The sequence below is a fragment of the Ixodes scapularis genome, unplaced genomic scaffold (genome assembly GCF_016920785.2).
Source record: "Ixodes scapularis isolate PalLabHiFi unplaced genomic scaffold, ASM1692078v2 PGA_scaffold6__148_contigs__length_123643588, whole genome shotgun sequence".
NCBI classification, from domain to species: domain Eukaryota; kingdom Metazoa; phylum Arthropoda; class Arachnida; order Ixodida; family Ixodidae; genus Ixodes; species Ixodes scapularis.
The window spans coordinates 12,600,700-12,624,319 of record NW_024609881.1 but is presented as its reverse complement, the minus strand read 5'-3'; positions in this window follow the sequence as shown (position 1 = coordinate 12,624,319).

Genomic DNA, 23,620 nt, shown 5'->3' with positions numbered 1-23,620 from the left:
CCACGAACTCAAAATAAAAATCACACATATATCTATCTATCTTGTTTCATTCATTATAACAAATCAAATATATATAAGTGCAAATTATCAATATATTATGAACACAAATGTCGTAATAGTACATTAACGAGGAAGACATACTCTAGCTAGCAAGTAGCAGCGGTGGCACGTGGGAAACAACATTTTATACCAACCTGAACGCAATGGACCACTGCGAGCTTGTTTTCGAGGTTGTAGACGAACTGTCCGACTCATATGGTAGGAGGAGAACGCGACCAAAACTCGACCCGATCGTCTAACCCCTTCCAGTCTTCATATGAGCTTTTGGAAAGAGCTATGACCAGCTCGAACCTCAATGGCCAGCTCATAGTTTTATCGAGGGCTGTGGAAGCAGAAAAAGCTGAAGGAGTCTTGGACTATGGACTCCTCCCCATCGCCTCCTCATACTAAAAAATGTTTATTCTCTCTCTCTCCCGACTAGGACCTTTAACCTCGTCATCGTTTGCTCCTTTTGATAGCGTGACTAGTGTAATTGTAAGGCTCCAACTTGGTTCGTGTCTGCCGGCCACTATTTGGCTACTGCAGTGAGAACAGTGCGGAAAAATGAGCTAAACAGAAATAAGGTCGCCCACCTCGCAATGGAAACTCGTAAACGCAGATGATTTAGGGCCAATGTGACCAGACAGGTCACACGTTTTAAAGAATGTCTTATTATGTGCGCCCTTAGACTTGGAGAAAATAAAATGAAGTGCCGGAAAAGCGAACAAAAATATTATTCGGGTTTTAAATGTGATATTTCGCACACAATAATCAAAAACTATGCGTCAAACCGATTTCGAAGAATAATAGTTTTTCACGTGCTCCTCTCGCGGTTTAGCAGGAACGGAATCGACATCTACTCAAAGTGCTCCGTTTATTTATCGTGTGATTCAGAACGCCGCTTACTATAGGTGCCATCAGCTAAGTGACGTAAACTAAACAAACCTTTACGCTTCCGTGTGAATTGGGTATAAGTGTGGCGGTATTTATGGTGTGTAAAGCACCTTCACTGGAGGTGCAGAAGCTAGCCGTCAGCACCCGCTCGACATCCGCGGACTAAGCTTTGGCCGCCCTAAACTGTCTTCCCCTCTAATTAAAATTCGAATAAACACTTTTTTGTTTAATATCCATTTATTGGGACGCGTATTCCTCCATTTGAGGTCCGCCGAACTGCCCAAATGTACGGTGAGGACGGGGTCCAAGCAACTGGCGCTTTTTTAAAATTTCGAATGAAAGTATAGTGACTTTTTTTGGCGTGCAATTTATACACGGTGTATGCTGGCCAAAGGGTGTTTAAAAACTGCACATCGCAGAGAAGGTATCTATGCCTTATCATTGTTAGTAACCAAGTGCAAGGAACACTGTGGTCACTAGATAGCACGCCAAAGAAATGCCTCACTTTGCACAAGCTTGGCAATCCTAGAAGCCTAACATGGGTCTTGTTCTTTTTTGCTCTAGAGCGTTAGTTAGTGCCATAGGTTTTTTTCTGCGTTTTATTGGCTTTTCTTTGACACCCCACATGATTGCCAAGGTGTCAAATTTGAGCCAAAGATTCCATGTATGAACCTAAGGATCAACGGTCAAGCATAAATATGGCAGGTGTTTGACAAATTAGGACCAAAGTCGCCACATGAAAACTGAACAACCAGAAGTAATATATCTGGCACTTGCTTGGCGATCTAGACCCGAACATTCGCCTAACTTTGTAAATGTTTGACAACTTAAGGTGAAGGTACCCCGACTCTGACCAAAGACGGCCAACTTTGGCTGTACCGGGGCTTTCTCGGTCTTTCGACGACCATATATAAATATAAGTTATGGTCCAAAGAACTGGGTTGTCTGGGTTCTCAGCAACTCATCTAGAAATGCATGTGACGGGTGGTCAGATGTAAGGATATGTCTCCACTTAAAGGGACATTCGAAGTTTTTGTTTGGAATTATAGGAGCCGAGGGGCAGATGTGGCTTTTAAAGGGGTTCTATAACGACTTTCATGGATGCAATTTTTTAACATACCTATTGCCTTGGTTGTACAGTATGCTTTAAAATGGCGAAAGCTTGTTTTTTGTTTACGAAGACGAGGAGGCACACAAAGGAAAGCAAGCCGTTTTATTCTGCGGAGCCAAAGGTCAAAACTAAAGGCTTCGGACAGACTCGAGTTTACAAACATATGTAGAAACTGAAAAGATACACCGGCCTCCTCCTGGAACTTACAACATCAACGAAGACAGCGACATTGCTTGGTGCTCGTTGCAAAATCATGAGCAGTGAGGTACATTAATTTCAAAGAAAAAAGAAAATCAAATGAAATTTTGTTCCAGCGAGCGACATTTATCCAAATTTGTAATAGCTGTAGACGCGCCATCAAAATTTGTTTTACTATTTAGAACCCACAATTCCTAATGACAGACAAACTACCAAAAAGGAAGTCTCGTTCGGTTGTACCTTGGCTTCTAAAGGCTTTTTAAGACCACGAATTAAAAAAAAAAGTTTGGAAGTATTTGATTACCTGTCATTTTCTCAGCAAGCCATCTGGAAATGCACCTGACAGGTTGGAAGCTGTCGGGACACATCGCGCCTTGTTGACATTTTTTTTGTTTGTTCTAATTTTGTTACCCTATACTCCGTTTCACTTTGAGCGCAAGGGAGGCCAAAGTTACAAGCACGACCATGTGTCCTGAACAGTGCTTGCAATTCACGAGCCTGCGTGCTTGGCAGGGACGCTGAAAGCCCCGAGCTTGCTCTTGTACCCTCGGTCTCGCTTGAGCTCAAATTCAAACGGAGTGCGACATAAGCCTGCAGCTGTTCCTTGTAATAGGGTCTTTCTTTTGTTAATATGCAGAATGCAGTAAAATATTACGAAGGGCTTAATGTCAGCCGGAATTGTAAATTTTTCTAATACAAACCCTTTTTTTCTTACTGAAAGTTCAGTTCGGCTTTTTCAAACCTGCAAAATCTTTATATATATATATATATATATAGTGGTAGTAGCAGCGCGCGGAGAGGACAGAGCGCGTAGGTGTGATCAAATTAGGCCGGTAATTCAGAGCATTGAGTCGTGTAAGTCAAATAGAAGTTTATTTTATCTGTAAGGGCAGAAGTAGGGATATTTCTTCTCCCGACTAAAGACAAATAGGGACTTTTTAATGTGAACCTGTGATTTTTTCGAGTCGCCAACCGAACAACTCATTTGAGCACAAAAGGGTGCATCTGTCACCTTTCATTTGCAAATTCGGAAACCGCTATTGTTGTCGCATTCACACGCATTAAAAAAAAAAAAAGTGTGGCTTCAATCCAAACTGTGAAGGTGGTCGGCCTGCGACGCTGGTTTTTCACCTGCAACAGTTGCCCGCTCCACTGTGGACCCTTTTTATGGTAAACACAACAGAGGGTGCACCAGTCTTTTACGTCCGAGAGAACTACCGGCTTATAAAATTATGAAGAAAGGCTTGCTTAACACCGCAGCTTGAAATGAGGATGAAACGTTTAACCACCAATTCTCTAGGTGAACTCCAAAACAAAAAAAGCAGTGCGAGAGCTGTTAAATTGTTTCGAGTATTCTTGTAAACCAACTTGCCTCCTCCAAGGAGTAATATTCTACAGCCAAAGACCCTTCTTTGATCTCCAACTTTTTTGTCCGTGTAGCATTTATGCTTTCTAGAACTGGCGACATGTGAGCAAGCTCAAAGGCTTGCAAAGACGATGGGGCCGGAAGTCGCTTGGGACGCAAGTGGCAGTTAATGTTTGGAAACAGTCAAATTCTCTATACCAAATGATTTACGAAAGCAAAGTAAATGCAACAAGCCAAATTTCATTTTAGATATAAAAGTCTTCGTGCGCTGCCGTTGCCGCGGCAGCTTATGCGATCGCAATTTTCACCTAGACGCTCATGGTGGAAGTGATACGTGCTTATCATTCGCGCGTGCCTTTATCATCTATCATGTGGTTCTGACGCTTGTTTATTGCTTTTCTTATTGAAACAAGTATAAAAACCACTTGATAGATTGATAGATAATAATCAGCGCGCGAACGCTGATAAAGCGCGCGATGTTTTTTTTTGTTGACTATTTTGTCGACTACTGTTCTGTCGGCGGACAAGAAAAAAAAAGACAAACAAGTAACATAATGCTTCGCTTCAAAAAAAAAAAAAAGGAACCAAACGTGGTACAGGATTGGTAATAGCAAACATTTTGACTACGCTGCATCGGTGCTCGTGTCATATCACTGGTGTGTTTTAGTGAGTCGTTTTGAGGCAAATAGTTTGTGCCCAACCGATTTGCCGAGGAAGCAGGAAACACGTCATCTCAATCGCGCGGGTACTGGGGAACGAATTAACCTAGTCGTTACCATTTTCTGTTGTTGTTTGGGAAGGCCACTCGGCACACAGAAATATCGCCAACAACAACAAGATATGCCGCACATGAACTAGCCTTAACGACGAAGAACAGCCCTCAAGATTGCGAATAGATTACGACAATGAATGAGGGGTGAAACGCACACAAGGTGATCAAACGAAAAAGCTGAGGTATCGACTAGAAGCGAGAGGTTTGTGAACGAATAATTCAACGCGTATCGGTGTATGCCGTCCTAGAAGAGACTCGCCGTCTTCTCACGCATTCGGCACCCTCGGTACGGGGAGACATTTCCCACCATTACGTGGCCAAGATTTCGTGCTGAGTACTTCAATAAATGCAAAAATGAAGTAAAATATCGGTTTAGACGTCATTACCTATTTTGTTGTTGCTGCGGTGCTTGCGTTCACGATAGCCGAGACTACAGCAACGTTAATATGGACGTTTAGCAAATCGTTTCCGTGTTCCGCGTACCGCACTGCCGAAGCCCTTAATGGACGCATCTAAGCACGCGCCCAGTGATACCGTGAGCGCGAAGCGCCACGCTTAAAAGTATCCTTCAAAGGCTTCGGTAGTGCGGTACGCGGAACATGGTTGCGGTTTGCTAAAAGTCCCTAATGTCACTGGGAGAAGTGTTCGCCGTACACAACGCGCATGCGAAGGAACGAAAAACGCGACCTGGGGAAGCAATTATGAGTCGGCGTTGTAAAGTGATCTGGTTGTTGCTGTCATTATAGTTGCCCTGGATTCCACCGACATAAATCTGTGAACCAACCTTCTCCAAACGAACACTAAAAACTAGGACTGTGCGTCGATTACAATGTTTAGTCAGGCCAATCGCCACCCTTCAATCGATTCATTATTCGAATAATTCGTCTCAATAATTTGCATGGATAAGATTTCTAAAATTCGAAAATAATATTTGTTTGCCTCTGCTGAATTAGTGACTAAAGGCGCCATATGAAATTTTGAGTATTAATCAACATCGATGTGTACTCAAGTGCTGTTCAAAGACATTCTCACTCAGGTTATTACTTGAGCTGCATGAGGCAAAGCGGTTAGTTTATATTGTTCGACAAGAACGACTTTCTTTGATTGTTCACAACAGTCTATGCCACGTCAAACGGGCACTCTAGTGTCGTTTAAGCGACGAGGACACGTGTAAACTTCTGCACTTGTCAGGAGTTACAAGTTTAAGCTTGCCCCTAAAGATTACTTTATTCTAAAGCGTATCCTAAAGCGTGTCCTTCATGAACGTGCGCTCGTCCTCGACCGTGTGGTAAAAGCGTGTAACTTTTACTATCTTTTCGTACGTCAAAATTGTTCCGATTAACTCAGGTGTCTCAAACACGCAGACTGGAGTCCGCGTGCAGTCCGTGACTCTTTAGAATACAACACTACTCAGTTTTCTTTCCAATTTATGATGTTTCCTCTTATATGCCGTTTAAGGGAAGCTGAAATGGTTTAAAAAAATGAGTGAATGCTGTTTTCTTTTTTGTGAAGCTTTTTCTGAAGAATCTAACTATCACATATCCTCAAATATACACTAAACGCGAAACAAAGAGGAAAACATGCTGCCACTTGCCGCCATGGAATGCAAATGTTTGGTCGAGCTGTGACTTCCTAAAGTTATCAGGTACAGTGCTAATCACACTTGTCTATAACGCGCGAGCGCGCGGCTTTCTCCGGGGAGCGCTAGACTGGCGGCATTCGCGGAAACTAAGCTAGTCACGTGGCGCAACATGGAACGGCCCACTCGAGGGGTGTGCTGCCCACTCTATCAGCTGGCGGCGAACGCGGAAGGCTGCTCGCACGCTTTTGACAAACATCATTGCTCGAACAATAAACAAAGCATGAAGCCGGATCAACGATGCCGTCATCAAATAACAAAAAAATATATCATAAAGCACTTTACTTTTATCGCTTATCAAGCTGATAGAGTGGGCAGGACACCCCTCGAGCGGGCCGTTCCATGTTGCGCCACGTGACTAGCTTAGTTTCCGCGAATGCCACCAGTCCTGCGCTCCCCGGAGAAAGCCGCACGCTCGCGCGTTATAGACAAGTGTGATTAGAACTGTACAATTCTAATTGCAGCATTTCAAGAACGATCAACTGGCAGTCTTTACCTCGTTTTGTCTTAAATTGGAGTAAGCTCCTCGAATTTCTTAAGGTGTCTTCCTCTTCTGTAGAAGGATGTTCAGAGCCGCTGGACTAGCGACCATTTACTGAAGATAAACCTCTTCTCTTCTCGACCCATTACTTCCGAGATATGAAACTACTGAGTGTGCAAGGAGATTTTTAGTAAAATGTTGCTATACTTCGTCAAACCTTAGCATGGACCAATTGCGAAGCCTGTGCCAGAGCGAACGGGTAGCCTTGGCTGCCTTGACTTGCCCGAGCACTGGCTGCACGAGCGCTCGTGCAGCCGCTGCGACTTCATCGAATGAAAATAACTCGCGGTTTTGGCATGCGCAGATAACAATAGTTCATGCTCATGTGAGACGAAGTATACTCCAGCAGTTTGATATTCCTCTTTACTTTCTTTCTCTTCGTGTATGTTCCTACGTTCAGCTGGCATATTTCGCAAGCATGAATCACCAACTAGCTCAGTATCGATGACGCTAACTCCTCAAGTCGAGGAGCATGCGGGGACGCTACGAATTTAGGAGCATAAAATAAAGGCGAGAACAATGGTGCGCGCAGCAGTCGAATTAAGGGACCTTCCTACGTCATTATGACAGAAGGTATCGCTCAGTGAATAATTGGAACTGCGCTACGCAAGTTTGTTTGACTACATGCACGACCATAATGGCCACTCTCTATATACTGTAAACTGAAGCGTGAGCGAACTTCAATTTTGCGTGAAACTTGACAAATCTAAAACAGAGAACTTTAAAACGATTTAAAAGACCGATGTCGAAAACCAGTGAGGTGCGCGAGGTGTTTCGAGTGGCACTTCCGTCTCAAGGATGGTAGAACGTCACTTAAGTCCAGGAGAGGTCGAATAAGATCACCTACCGTTCTTCGTCTTCCCGCGATGTACAGTCGTTTCGGAAGCGCAAGTGCTATTTAAAACACTTCGCGAAATTCACCGCTTTTTGACACAAGGCTTCTGAATAGTTTCAAAGTTCTATGTTTTGTGTTTTACAAGTTTGACGCAGAAGAGATATTCGCACTCTCTCTGGTTTGCAGTTTATTGTGAAAGCGCCATTGTGCTCGTGCACGTGGTCACAAAGCCTCGTGTAGAGGAGCTCTAAATTTTCACAGCGCTGTGGTATAAGAAGACACAAAGTTTCGTCTCTTCGACTGCTGAGTAGGCATCACTTTGACGCCCTCTATTCTTACGCCATATATGGGTGATTTCATCTCAACTCAGGCACTAATTTTGGGTCGAAATGTTAATTTTTGTAAAAAAAAAAATATATGTTCTTGGGCAATTCCTATAATAAAAGAGGGAAACGTCGAGTTCGTCGGATTTTTAAAGCGCAGCTCTTAGGCGCCCGTTTCCGGCTTGAGCGGCGTCGCCGTCGGCGTAACCGCGCGGTGCATTACGGGTCGATTTCCCTGCTAAATTTGACAGAAAAATTTCCCCGCTAAATCAGCGTAAATTTTTCCCGCTAAATCTAGCGGAGAAATTTCCCCGCTAAATCAAGCGGAAAAATTTCCCTGCTAAATCTAGCAGAAAATTTGCCCCACTAAATTTAGCGGAAAAATTTCCCCGCTAGATTTAGCGGAAAAATTTCCCCGCTAAATCCAGCGAAAAAAATTCTCTGCGCCCGGGGGTTGCGTGACACCCTCCAGGTCACCTTGGGGGGGTCACGTGCCCCACCAAGGTCACCTTGAGGGGGGGGGGGCCCTCTCCCGAGATGACGTGACGGAATTCCCAAGGTCACATGACCGCTCCCCCCGGTCACGTGACCCCCTTGACGTCACGTGACCCCACCCCGAGAACACGTGACTCTCCGTACCCTTCCCTCCTCCTCAGCAGCTGCGCTCTAATTCGGCGTTACAGGGAGTTGTAAACGGCTTTCGCTTTTTAGAGCGCACCTCATAGGCGCCCGTTTCCGGCTTGAGCGGCGTCGCCGTCGGCGTTGCCGTCGGCGTAACCGCGCGGTGCATTATGGGTAAATTTTCCGGCATTTCCCCCTAAATCTAGTGAAAAATTTTCCCCGCTAGATCTAGCGCAAAAATTTCCCCGCTAAATTCAGCGGAAAAATTTCCCCGCTATACTTAGCGGAACAATTTCCCTGCTAAATTTAGTGGAAAAATTTCTCCGCTAAACCTAGCGAAAAATTTCCCCGCTAGACTTAGCGAAGAAATTTCCCCGCTAAATCTAGCGGAAAGATTTTTCTGTTAGATTTAGAGGGGAAATTTTTCCGCTAAATTTAGCGGAAAAATGTCTCTCGGAGTCACGTGACCCCTCTCTAGGTCACGTGACACCCCTTAGGTCACGTGATCCCCCACCTGGACCCTCGTACCCCGAGGTCACGAAACCCCACCAAGGTCACGTGACCTCGGGAGGGTCACATGACCCCTCCCGCCCCCGAGAACACGTGACCCTTGGTACCCTTCCCTCCTCCACCTCCTCAAGAGCTGCGCTCTAATTCGGCGCTACAGGGAGTTTTAAACTGCTTTCACTTTTTGTTCTCAAGTTATGAACCGTTGAAGCAGTTAACGGGGAAACGAATGTTTTTCCAGCTTATCGGGGTGCCATATTTTACGCAATCTCTTTTCCCTACTTTTTACGCTACAACAATATAATTTCTTGGAGTACACTCTAGATATGCTTGTTTGTGCTAATTAAGCGTCTGTCTTAAGATCCTTAATTTTTTTTTTTTTTTTTTTTAATTTTCAAATCGCCTCTCTGCGACGATATTTGACGAAGTTCCGCAAGCTGAGCTGTGCGACCTAATCAGCCTGTTTTTATGATCTTTACATCACCGTAAAGCTCAAATTAGTGTGTTTAAGATACACTCAATTGAGTGTAACTTAAATAGTTTGCGCTAAAGATATAATGTGCAACATGGTGCCTGGAAAACGAAGATTTCGAAAAACTAGCAAGTTTGGAGTGCATTTTCTAAGAAAAAAACACCTTTTTTTCACAGTTAGGCAATATAACAGTCTACCAGGAACTACCAACAGAAATTGTAAAATATTGTTGTATGGACGCTATGAAGACACGAATCTCGAGCTATGAGCGTTTTGAACGGGACTTCGCACAGGCGCTCCGCTGTGCAGAAGTTTCGCCTATGTAAGGTTTTCTATTTATAGTTAGCACTCATCTCAATATCCAACCATAAACATTAATAAAATTTGAAGTAGCGCAGTTAAAAAAAAAAGTTTAGAAGTCCGTAACCACAAGTGCGGGCCACCCAGCGCTTACTTCCTCCCAATACGGGGGAATGCAGATCGTTAGAGAGCTCCTCTGGCGCCTTTTGCTTTCGGCTGTGAGCTTAAAAACCGAACATGATATGTAATTGTGATATTTTCTTATGTCAAATAGATATTTTGTGGATATACATATCTACGATTTAGTATATGATGCTTAGGATGTGCGGTTTATTTTGTGTACACACAGACCCTTACGTAAAATAACGAGCATTTTGTAGCGTGTATGTCTGCATTTGCTTAATTCATGTGTTTAGGTTTCATTTCTATTTTCAATGAACCATGTCGGGTTACTTGGACGTTTCCCTCTTGACTTAAGTTTGTTAGGGAGTCTAGAAGTTACGTATCTTCTCCTTCAATACATAGGGCGAAGCTCACACACCTTGCAAATTACCCCAGTGCCAAGTAAATAAATATTGTTAGGATAAATATTGTTGCTTCACTGGCCTCTACGCTCAAATATTGAGGTAAGTACTAAAATTAAATAAAAAACCTTGCATATGTCAAAATATTTCTCAGCTGAGCGTCTATGCGAAGTCCCGTTCAAAATTTTTATAGCACGATATTCGAGTCCTAATAGCGGGCGTACAAAAAATATATTACAATTTTTTTTGGTAGTTTCTGACAGACTAATATATATCACCTAATTGGGAATTGAAAATGGACGAAATAAGAGGTGTTATTTTTACAACTTCGACTACAAAATTGCAGTTTTTTTTTTAAATATTCGTTTTTCAGGCAAATGTTTCCCATTATATGTTTAGCGCAAAATATTCAAGTTATACTGAAAAGAAAAAAAAACGTAAATGGAGCTTTACGGTGATGTAAATATTATAAAATATATGGAATACTTCAAACAGCACAGCTTGCTTAACTTCGTCAAATATTGTTGCAGAGAGGCGGTTTGGCAATTAGAAAACGAACATTACAGATATTATGACCTAGAAGCTTTATTAGCATAACTTGGCGTTTGCATCTTCTTTTATTCAAGGAATTTACAGGTAGCTACTAAAAACTGGGCGACAAGTGAACAGAAACTAAAATGCGAGCTTTTACAGCCGCCGTAGAAACAAAATATGACATTTTCTGTTTATTTCACTTTATAACGTACTACAATAGGTAGCTAGAAAAAACAGTTAGCTAAATAAATGGTAGGTTTTAGAGAAAATTGACCTCAAATTCGCAACATTTTTGAAATAGTCCTTGCTTTACGAAAAAGTACTGCCCTTGCTCTTTTACACAGAACATCAAACTTGCTATCATTAGGAGCAGTATACTCTAAGCGTTGTGAAAATACTAAATATGTTGACATACCTCAAATAGGTCACACGGAAGAGCTGATAAACTTTGACAAATATCATCCAAAAACGCCCATATTGGCAAATTTTCTAAAATAAATTTCATATAAATAATCGCATTAAAATTATTTATTAGAGAATTATTGGGTTGAAAAGCATCCATTAAAAATTAAGAGGCGCCAATTTTCAATTAGTGTGTTTTTGCGAGTAAGTTGATTTACTGACAAAACAGTCAAACAAAATCAGATTTAAAGCTTTTATAGTGGCCATACAAACAAAATATTATATTTTCTATTTATATTACCTTATAATGCACAGCAATACCTAGCTATAGAAAAATAATCAGCGAAATAACAAGTGTTTTTTCTTAGAAAAGCGACCTCCAATTAGAAAAAAATTTTTAAACAGTCCCTGAGTTACGAGAACGACTGCCCTCTCTCTTTTACGCACAGCGTAAAAATTTGTTATCAATAAGCAGGGTACACTATCATATTTCTGAAAATACTAGATAAGTCACGATATCTCAATTAGGTCACAAGGAAGAGCTGGACAAACTTTCACAAATATTGCCAAAGTGTGTCCCACACTTTGGCAATATTTAAAACAAAAGTTAAGATAAATAATCGCACTAAAATGATTGACAACAAATAATCGCTATTCTGAGAGTGGCCGAAAAAAGTTACATTGCACTACCAAAAAAGGCCAAAGGTTGAAAGGAGTCAAACATGACACCTCCAACAGTCGAGAGAAAGGTCAGTTTGCGGGTCAGCTGCTTAAAATGACCATAACTCGAGAACGAAAAATCGCCCGAATTAGCTGTTTTGACTGCCTGTCACAGAAGGTGTTTCCCCAGAAGATACATTTTCTTATTTTCAAAATTAAAATTCGAGCCTAAATTTGTGCCTGAGTATATATATATTGTGAGGCAATGATGTGCAGGTTTAATCAGATGATCGGAGGGTTGTAGATGACGGTCAGTGCCGCAGCGCAGCCAGGCGAAGTCAGTCTGAATCGAATCGCGCGGGCACTGTGCGGCCGACACTTGAGCGCGCCACTCGCGCCACGTCGTCGTCTTTCCTAACAATATATATATATATATATATATATATATATATATAGAGAGAGAGAGAGAGAGAGAGATAGAGATATTCCGTTTGTGCCGTATGTTGGCCGTCGACATTTAGGGCGTGTGCTATCTGTATTTCATACTATTATGAGTTTGAGACCCCTAGATTCACCGCTTAAAAACGAATCGCGATTAAAACATTAATATATTTAATCATTAGGTTATTTGGTGAATTTTCAAGCGCTAAAAGAAACCACTGGCGCCAGGCATCATTAAAACTTTGTTGAAAACAAATGCCCAACTCAACAAAACAAATGCTCCCAGAACCACATACCAATGCTTGCCAGTGAGTATGATAACAAATGAACTTGCGAGCTCAACTATATTCTTTGCGTACGCCGTCGTGCTGTATTTTAAGCGAGTGTTATTTTGAACTACCCAAGTTGAAAGAAAAGTGTGGTGACCGAACCGCTGTCATTTCAGCAATGAGATACAAACTCAGTTCTTTCGAACTTTTTAAACTGACGGAGAAGTCGGCGAACCGCTTTTAGATGAGCCTTTCACGTTGCAACAAAACCCCAGCTGCTTCTTTTGGCCACTTCGAGATGTGGCTTGCACCACTCGAACGAGTTCGTCCTATATCATCTGCCATAATTAAAGGCTTTATAAGTCTTCCTATTTCAAGTTCTTGTGGACACTTCCCCATCTCCAGCGGGGAACAATCGGTTGTTACGAGACAACACACCAGAGCTCCCTAGTCTCTTTTTCGGTGCCTGGAGCTCTAAGATGTATAAGATGCTCTAAGTGTATCTAAAATGTAACTAGTCTTGCGTCACATGGCGAAAACTCAGTTTAAAGACAATAAACTTCTATACTTGGCAGCGAATCTCCCAACAATTTGTTTTCTTATAAGTCCTGAAACATAAACGATTAGCACATCTCTATTTTTCGGCAAATACAACAGATGGTAGAAGGCGTGCTTAACAAAATAGCTAGCTAGTTAACATTAACGAAAACGAAAACAACGGACGACAAAAGGACAAGCATACGCGTCTTAATCATGAGAGACGTATATTTTTTTTTTCTCTTTCCCTTCGTAGCCGTCTCTTTTGAATCATCTGGAGCAAGAGACAGAATGACTGAGAGCGCTGTGGTAAGGTGGTGGCATCTAATCATCTCGTTTAGCAGCTGAGAATGTGGTACCGGAAATGAAGAAAATGTACTCTCTGACACTAGTTGCGTGCAGTACAGGCGAAGGGAGCGGTGAGCGAGGAGAGAAGGGGCAAGCACTAGAGAGGCTCGGGAGGAGGAGAAAAACCTTCTCACCTCTGTAACTAACGTTCATAGTGCTCTCCATTTCTCCCCTCGCCCTCCGTTTCCCTCCTCTCCTGTCGCGTCTTCCTAGTGCACACCCCTTCTCTCTTTACTTGGCGGTGGCTTGGCCTGCAGTGCAAACAACTACTGACGCGGGATATTGTCAAAAGAACAGACAAACAAGGGAGCGTATCAAACTCTGCTAACCTGATGATTTCTGCTATATCCTATATATACCTACACAGCCACACTCACCTATGCAGAGTTCTTCTTTGTCGGAAGCGTTTTCAAATACAAAGAACATACGCATTCACAAGAGACCAAGCAGTAAACTTCACAATACATTATTAACCCCTGGAGAGTGGGAACAAGGAGGACAGAGAACAAACATAGCTACGTCACTGGTGCGCGACTGAAAAATTCGCCTGGTCCTGGTATCAAATCAGGGAACCCTCCATTCACCAGGCAAATTTTTTCAGTCGCGCACCAGTCATCTAGCTGTGGTTGGAAATTTGTGTTTGTCCCTTGTCCCCTCGTTTCCCCTCTCCAGGGAATATTTTCATTATTTTTGTCCAACTCGCTTGCACATTAGCAATAATCATCTATACCCTCATCATCAGGGCCGACGGGGGAGACTTACGGGACATACATCTTGGTGACCTCTGCGCTTTGCACCCCAGCTCGGGCCAAGCTTCCCAAATATTGACACCGCTTTACATCTCTTCCTGTCTTCAAAGGAAAAACACCAAAGGGCTGTTTCGCTGCTCAATGGTGCGATGTCTGGCACATTACTCTTAATATCACTAAATGTAAATCTATGAGAGTCTCTCGTCACAATTACACGTGTCCTCTCTACCTCATTAAATTATCTCGTCTTTTTTCGTCCTTACTTTGCCCTCTAAATATCTCGGTGCTCATATTATAAATGATTTGATCTGAAATGTTCACGCTAACTACTTCACTAAGAGCACTAAAAATTGCTGTGTTACATCAAACGAAATGTTTCGCTTGATAAAACTCTCGCTCGTACCAAACTTGAATAAACCACCTCTATCTGAAAACCGATGTCAGCCTCTAATTCGTAGAGGCCGGGTGATCCAAAATCGCTTTGCTTCTTTTATTATTTCCAACTATCAAAGCACATCTAGCATCACTACCATGAAAGCAACCCTGTCAATGGCCAATTTCTCGCTTCGAAGAAAAATGTTTTGTTCAATTTTGTTGCACAATATTTATCACTCTATCCCAACACTTTGTCATGCGACATTTTTCAAAACATTTAAAATATAATCAATCACGCATTGATGATGAACTAAAAGTTAGAATCTCCCGCTGTAATACGTCCACTTTCAAGGCTTTTTTTTTTGTAAAAAGCCTTCATAGATTGGTATCGTCTTCCCGCAGTTGTCGTCGGCATTACTGACACTGGTGGGTTTCGAGTTTCAAGTGCTAAGTTTCTACATGATAAGTTCTAATGTTTCAGTCTTTTTTTTTGCCTTTCTAATATTTTTAACCTGTTGTGGTATTTAAACACACTCCTCTCTATAATGCCCTTGGGCCTGAAAGAAAAATAAATAAAATAAAATAAAACAATCTGAGGAACTTTTTGGCGTTTCTTCCAAGCTGCACCTAGGCTTGGCTTACGCGGTGTCTGACAAATCGTATCCTTATTGTTTCTTTCATTACTCTCTTAACACCATTATGTCGTTGATGTAGAACGTGCGTTTTGACCACTGCACAGCACAACTGTTGCGCTCCTGGATGTGCTTTGCGATCTCTGAGTTCCTTTGTGCTGATATTTCTTTTATGTTCTAAAAACTTGTCGTTGAGGGATCTCGAGCCTTATCCGACGTAGTTAAACCCTCACGCTAACGGTATCCCATGCACCGCACTCTCTACTAAAGAAACTGGAGGTTTCCGATGAACCTTCTGGCAGCCTCTGTGGCTCGACTAAAATGGCGCCAACCTGTTTATCTTGGAATCTTAAGATGATACTGTGTCTACTACAAACGTTTTTTGCACAATCGTTTAGACCATGAAAAATTTCGTGGAAATATAGAAACAAGCGCGTTACGCAACTCGCTGACTCATTTTACGGGCAAGGTGGGAAAAGGACAATAAATGGGACGAGAAGCTGCGGGATATAAAGAGGAGTTCATATTAATAATAGTGAAATTTAAGCTCAAAAATTCGCATCAGCAGAAGGAACAAAAAACGAAAACAACAGTAATACCGTGTTTCCTCGGAATTTCCCACAGGCTAAAGGCTTTTGCCGAAACGTTTGGAGTAGACAGTATTTTTTTAGATTTCAAAATGATTACTTTGACGCCATTTCAGTCAAACCATAAAGGATGCCAGAAGGCTCATGAGAACCATCCGTTCCCTTAGTAGAGAGCGTGGTGTATATATCACCGTTAGCATGCGGGTTCAACTACGTGGGACAAACCTCGAGATGCGGAAACGACAAGTTATTAGAGCATAAGGGGAATGTAAGCCCAAATGCGTCGAACTCAGAAATCGCACAGCAAATCCAGGAATGAAACAATATTACAACGGATTCGACAGGGAAGGAAGTTCTACACAAAGAGCTTAGTGGTGTTAAGAGAGTCGGGAAAGGAACGATCTATCCGAAGCTGCGTAAGCCAAGCTTTGATGCAGATTGGAAGCAACTCCAAGAGGTTTCCAAGAATATAAACAGTAGATATTTTTGTGTTCTTCTCAGTGAAAAAGATGAGAATCGGTGGTTTTATTTGGCAAGCCTTTCTCGGCTGGGGGTACAAAGCGCAGCACTCGCCGTGTTCCTGAGGTCACCCAGATGTAGGTTACCGGGCTGTCTTCCGTTGGTCTGAAGATAAAGGCTACTTAATTTGGCTATGACCGCTTCGTTTCTTGGGAATGTGCTCGTCCTTTGTATTTTAAAACGAAGCAAAGAAAAGAGAACTCTGTATAGAAAATGAGAGTGGCTGCAAGGGGTTATATAGGACGCTTCAGAAACAAACATGTTAGCTAAGTTTGAGACGGTCCCGTCTGTGTTTGTTACTTCGACTGAAAGTTGCTTCTTCTTTTCACTACAGTCTCAGCAGGTGTTAAACGACATGAAAAAAGACGGAATGTTAATTTTTTTTCAATAACAATATTAATCAAGGTCTTACTTCCAAGGGTCAAGCGGAATTAGTGATCCACTCACGACGTCAACCCACGTGATAAGTGTGGCCTTCGTAAAGTTGTTAGTGAGCCTTTCTTCGTTTTCACTCATTCTAACCTCAATGAAGGAAGCTGCAATAAATTGGGTAGAAGTAAGAGTGACATAAAAAACTATATATACTAAAGCGCAGTTTCCTGTTGGGACAACGCCTCAAACTGAACTAGTTTAAGCAAATTATCAATGTGGTATTACAGTATATAAATATAAGTGCTTTGAGTTAAAACAAGCAGCACAGATGAAGAGAAGACTGACACTAAACTCTTAGAGTTGCATATCCAGTTTAGCGTGTTTTCAAGCTAAATTTAGCTTTAATATAGAGTAGCTTGAAAATTTGCAACTTTGATGGTGGTGACATTTTTAGCGGCTTTCAGGACATGTTAGCGCTCCGTCTCGCTGCCTAAAATATTTTCGATTTATATATATTTATATTAGATAGCTTACTTTCTCTGGCAAGTTTCCTTTCCATAGTGAGTTACACAACTCACAGAAGTGTGGTAGTGGAGAATAACCGACTAGAAGCCATTGAGATAATATTCTGAAAAACACTGGAACGTGCTATGAACTGATCCGTGCATGAACACTTGAACTTATTTTTCCAAGTCCGCCAGATTAAGTAGGCCTGTTGGATATTGGATAATTGTCCGAAAGAAAGTGGGCTTTCTGTAATTTTTAAATTACAGACTGGTTACAAGAAGCTTCCGGCTATGTCTGGAAAGTGAGATACCACCACTGCGAACAACTTTCTGCAAAGCCTTGAAAGTTGTTATCTTATGCTTTGAATGTTGTACGGCCAAAACTGTTTTACAGCAACTGTGATAGGAAGTAAAAATTTACAACAAACTATATTTGAATTAAGTGTATAAGCGCCCAGTCACCAGTCTTGGGTAGTAACGCGTTACTTGTAAAGCGTTACTAGAAACGCGTTACTGTAACTTCGTTACTTTTTTGGTAACTTCTAACTGTAACGAGCAACTTTTTAAGAATGTAACTTGTAACTGTAGTTTTATTACTTTTTCTGAGGTAACGATAAAAGTACGATGTTACTTTTTTCGTTACTTTTCAGTTTTTTGTGAATAACATATCATTGAACAAGTATAATCTAGCTATTCCTTGCACTTTCCAAATCGCCTGTTCCGACATTTCAAGTGTCGATTGGCCTTGCACAAACTTGAGAATACGCTCTTTCTCGCGAGTCACTATCCAAATATAGTCACGTGAAGATTTTATGAAAAAAAAATAAAAAGAATGTAGTTGTCTTTACGCACTTGCTTGTACTTTGTGACTGAACACTCACATTTTAGTATATTGAAGCACTATCTCTGTTGCGGTTTTTCATTTTTCTGCGCACGCTTTTTAATCGAGTGAATCAACCGTGAAACAAGAATACACGCGGAGGGAACTTCGTATGTTTCGTATTTTGATTAGCGCCACTACTCCGCACTGCGCCTGTTTTTCCGTATTTTGATTTGCGCCACTACTTTGGCGTGGCTTCGACGGTGGAGGCAAAATTTACTGCTGTATGCGCAGGGTTTGTTTCTGGTATACCGGGTACGAACCGAAATATATCTAAAAAGTCATGAACCCAGCGCAACCGTCAACGAGCCAGCAATGTGCTAGTGCTACCAAGGATAGGGATGTTGATGAGAACAAAAAACTAGCATGGCCGGCGTGCAGAGAGTATTTTGCTGCGGTGAAGGTGGTTGCTGACTATTTGACCGCAGTATGGAAACTTTACAACAAAAAGTACTCTGACAACAAGTCTTCGTGTTAAATTCTGAGAAAACAAATCCAGTTAAATTTTGGTTTTTATTCTTTTCATGATATTGACTAAATACAGCTAAATCCAGCTAAATAATTAGGTTTGAATTTTCCGCTATGGTGGAAGCCCGACTGATTCGTGTCTATATTTTGTTTCTTTCAAACACTAGTTTTTTCTTAATTTTTGTGTTATAGAAAGGTAACTGAAAAGTAACGTCGTTCTTCTTGAAAGTAACTGTAACTGTAACGAGTTACTCTTTGGTTGCGGAAACTGTTACGGTAACTTCGCTAATTTTTTCTGAAAGTAACTGTAACTGTAATGAATTACTTTTTAAAAGTAACTTACCCAAGACTGGCAGTCACAAAGGAAAATTGATGAGGCGACGAAAACTCACCTAAAGTTAACGTTTAATTGTGCGAAATTGTGCCCAAAACAAACTAGAAAAAGGCTAGCGTCGATGGTGTCGATGGCGGCGAAACAGCAGGATCGAACACTGGTGCGTGACTGACTCCGGCTCGCCATACGGAGATCATGGCAAGCCGGAGTCAGTTTCGCCTCAGCATTCGGCGTAGAACCTTCGGCATGCAGAACATTAGTACCTCGATCAGACGACAAGGTTCTCGAATTTGAAAGAATAAATAAAAGACATGCCGCTTCGAGAAATGGAACCCAGGGCCTTCGCACCAAAGCCAAGCATGGTAACCACTCGGCCAAAGACGCGATTGCTGGGCGACGCGCGTGGCAATATCACAATAAAATGGTTCATCCCATCAACACCATGATATATATTTCAAAGATTAATTTTTGGTGAAATGGCTGAAGAGAGGAATGGGGTTTCAGAGTTTTTTGTTAACGTTAACATGGGTCAGTTTGTAACTCGTCGAGAACCTCGGCTTTCCCAAATACAAAAAGTTAAACGATAGAGTCCGTGCTACCAGTAGTAATTTTCTTAAATATTAGGATCGTATGTATATGCGTACGTTCGAGCTGATAACGCGCTATGGCATCCTTTTCTTTTCTTTCCATTTTTAGTAGTGGTAACTTTGCAATGTTATAAGGTACATTTTTGTCGCGCAGTTTTGTAGCTATCTATCAACCTCTCCTGTTATGACCTTCAAAATGAGGATAAGTGTATTAATAAATAAAATAATGGTATAAATATTTACGCAGTTTAACTGACGAAGTCGGTAAAACACGCAAATAAAAGATAAATAAATAAAAATTGGCCACCCAACAAACAAAAAATGAAAACCGTTTACAACTCCCTGTAACACCGAATTAGAGCGCAGCTCTTGAGGAGGAGGACGGGAAGGTACGGAGAGGAGGGTATGTCCCTAATCCTTTCGTGCTCGCCTATCGTTTAGGGGAAAATTTCCCCCGCTAGATCTAGCGGAATCTAGCGGAAATTTTTTTGCTAAATTTAGCGGAAAAAATTTCCGGTAAATTTAGCGGGGAAAATTGCCGCTAGATGTAGCTGGGAAAATTTTTCTTTAGATTTAGCGGGGAAAATTTTCCGCTAAATTCAGCGGGGAAAATATCCCGCTAGATTTAGTGGGAACAATTTTCAGCTAAATTTAGCGGGGGGAAATTTCCCGCTAGATTTAGCGGAGAAAATTTCCCGCTAGATTTAGCGGGGAAAATTTCCCGCTAAATTTAGCGGCTAAAATTTCCCGCAAATTTTAGCGGGGACACTTTTCCGCTAAATTTAGCGTAGAAATTTACCCATCATGCACTAAGCGGTTACGTCGACGCCGACGGCGGTGCCGCTCAAGCAGCAAACAGGTGCCTGAAGCTGCGCTTTAAAAAAAATCATTTAAGTATTTTAAAATGCAGTGACCCGTTTTGTTCGAGAGACTTAATGCGATGTCAATAGACGGACGTTTTTACTGAAAAGCTCGAGTAATTCCTACTGCTCCGCAGTGGGCAAAGTCTTCGCCTTGGCCGGCGTCACGCGCGGGGCCCCTCGATTTTTCCCCTCTAGGTGGTTTTGGCAATGGGAACATTTTTGCGTCATGAGGAAAGAGAATGAGGGCTCTCCTATCTTCGCTGCCACGACAGACAACAGACGCCCACACGGAAATCGCTGCTATGTGCCACCCATAAAGCTACTGCTTAATACAGCGATAAATGAGTGCTCAAAGGCTTGTTCACGCAGTTGCGTTCGTCTGCGCTTAGAGTGCTTGCGTCGAGCTGTTGCTATGGCGACACTTGCGACGAGCCAATGGGGATGCGCAGCGCAGTGCAGTCGACGCAAATGTGCGAACGAGCTTGTATGCAGACGAACGATGCACTGGAGCAGAGCAGGCGAAGGCTTTCTTTGATATCTTTTTTTGAAGTTACATCAAAGCTACCGCTGTTGCCAACGAAAACACCGTTCATTTTGTGGACGCGGTCTGTACATTTGGCTTCTGTATAAAAGAGCCATAAAATTATTTTCAATACCTAAACGGGACGCACTTTTTGCATATTTTTAGTGAAACATTTTGCAATATTTGCGCCATCGGACGCAACTTGGTGGAGAGGGGGGGGGGGGGGGGGAGTTGGCTTACTTTAGGTCTCTCCCATAGAAAACGGCACTCAGCCAGATGAGCACCGTTTCTCCTCTTTCGTTGGTTGAAGAGATGATTGACAGGTAAATTAAGCGTTGTAAAATTATTTCCTCATGCCGTAGAAATATTTTTGGTCAATATTATTTTTTTTATATTTTAGAAAAATGTAGTCCAGATAGAGTCATTACTGTTTTCAAGACAATACCGAAATTGCCTTTTTCCCCTCGGGTCTAACGATGCCAAAAACATGGCTTCCGGTGTTTACAGCGTGCTCAGCGAGCTTAGCCTGTTAAGCTCGTTTATCTTTATGAGTGCGAGTAGTTCTGCGTTCACCGAGGTGTTTGGAGGCAAATTTCTTCGACCGACCAAGTTCGCGGCAAATAGCTATCGCAAGTCCGCTCTTTTGGAAGCGGTGTGCGGTGCTTGTTTTCGTGGCGGGTCTGGCCGAAGCCTAGCGTCCCACGTCCTTATGTTTATCGATCCGACTTGATTTGGTCGTTCGTGCGTGTTGATGGTGCTAAAAGATATTGGTTCCCGTAAAAGCGACCCCCCTGCTCAGGGAAGTATGCAACCGCCGTTATTGCAACCATGGTTTCAATATCAAGGACATACCCACACACGTAAGAATTTGCGAGCTATTTGGCTCGGACATGGCTTGGGTACAATCGGGCGTTCGGATCGCATTAAGTTTATTTTAGTATCTCACCGTCATTTCGCTTCGAAAAAACAAGTATCCTTGGCAGTGCACCTAGCCTGCCAAATGAATATTTTAAGGTCGTTTTAATGGTGCGTTGATCATGACCGTCTCCATTTTCATCGCGGATGCCACATGAAAAAACAAGAGCAAGAAACCTGAAGAAACTGCATATCTATTTCGTTGATGTTTTTAGTTCTCGGTCGATTTTTACCGCGCATCGCCAGACGCTGACAAATGCTTCTATTGGACCGTTGTTCGTGCATGATGGGACGCTAGAACGCCGCTTTTATAGTGGCGTCTTGCCCTCGTTGTGGACGTCTTTAAAAGGATCAATTTAGCAGACGGACAAAGGCGAAAAGCGAAGCCTACGTGTAGCTTTCCTGTCCGCTCCTTACAGGCATTGCAGACGACGATTAGCGAAGGTAAACGATGCTGGGGGCTGGCGCGCGTCTGCTTGCACAACTAGCAGGCGGACACCAGACTAGACGGAACAGATGTCACGACAGGGAGACACTAGGCTTGCCAGATTGTTCGGCCGAGCAGCCAAGCCAATCCTGCAGTAATGAGTGGGGCCACTGACATTTGGCGCTGCTTAGTGCGAGCCGTGACTTCGGCCTAAATTACAATTAATGTCGTAAAAATTGCATAGACAAATTAGTGTCGTGAAAATGATAAAATTAACCTACGAGTCCCATATCTATGCCCTTTAAATATTTCGGCTTGTCTTACAGTTTCTTTATGACTTACTCATACGTAAAAGTAAAATCAAACTAAATATTTTGCGGAAAATGTTCTTAAAGACAATCAAAACGTTATTTATTTTTGTTTCGTGATACAAAATACTACTGTAAAATCATCTCAAATAAATATAAATGAAGCGGATGTCTTAACTCACATAAGTGGCACGAAGTTTTGTTCATTTCTAGGTGCACGTAAAAATCGTAGCAAATTTGTTTCTCATTTATGGGTAAATACGGTACACTCGCAAATAAAATGAAATGTATTTTCAAGACAAATCTTCATGTTATATTATAGTGTGTCAGAACATAGTTACCATTTTCTGGGTGAAAGTCAGACGTCAAAGAATACCAGTGATGCACACGAGCTACAGTATTTGAAATATCGTAGCTCTTGTACACTAAACACGTAAAGTCATAGAAGAATACGCACCTCTAAGTTCAGTCCCATATGCTCCCATGCTAGTCCATCGCAAGGGTACCAGTGGTTTTTCGCGCTCAATCGTTGACAGGTCATCAATTATTGCAAGGTCCCTGACTTTAATAGGTGCGAAGTTTTCCAGAAAAATTTTTTCCGATATCACGACTCCTACACCAGGCATATTTTTAAACTTTAATTCTACTCTTGGAACTGGATTCTAAATATGAAACAAAACAAAACATGTCTAAGAACATTTTAGAGTAAAGGCTCACCTTATTCTATGCAAATGTCACGAGATCCTGCTTGTAATGCATAAACACATTTTTGAATCATTACAGCTTCCTAAAGTTCATACATATTAAGATATATGTTCATTATTTTTATCTGTCCCATCCATGGATGTCTAAGAATAGAGCGAACTGTTTGATTTAACCTAAATATGACAGTCAAATATTACATGAGCTATGTACGACAATGTATGTATATATATATATATATATATGTATATATATATATATATATATATATATATGTATATATACCCTATTGAAAAAACCAGCACAAGCCGGTCCCAGCATACCAGCTTCATGCTGGGTTATTGCTCCAGCATGCCCAGCTTGCCGTGCTGGTCCCAGCACAAGCTGGTCCCAGCATGCCAGCTTCATGCTGAGTTATTGCTCCAACATGCCAAGCTTATCGTGCTGGTCCCAGCACAAGCTGGTCCCAGCATCCCAGCTTCATGCTGGTCCCAGCATCCCAGCTTCATGCTGGTCCCAGCATACCAGCTTCATGCTGGG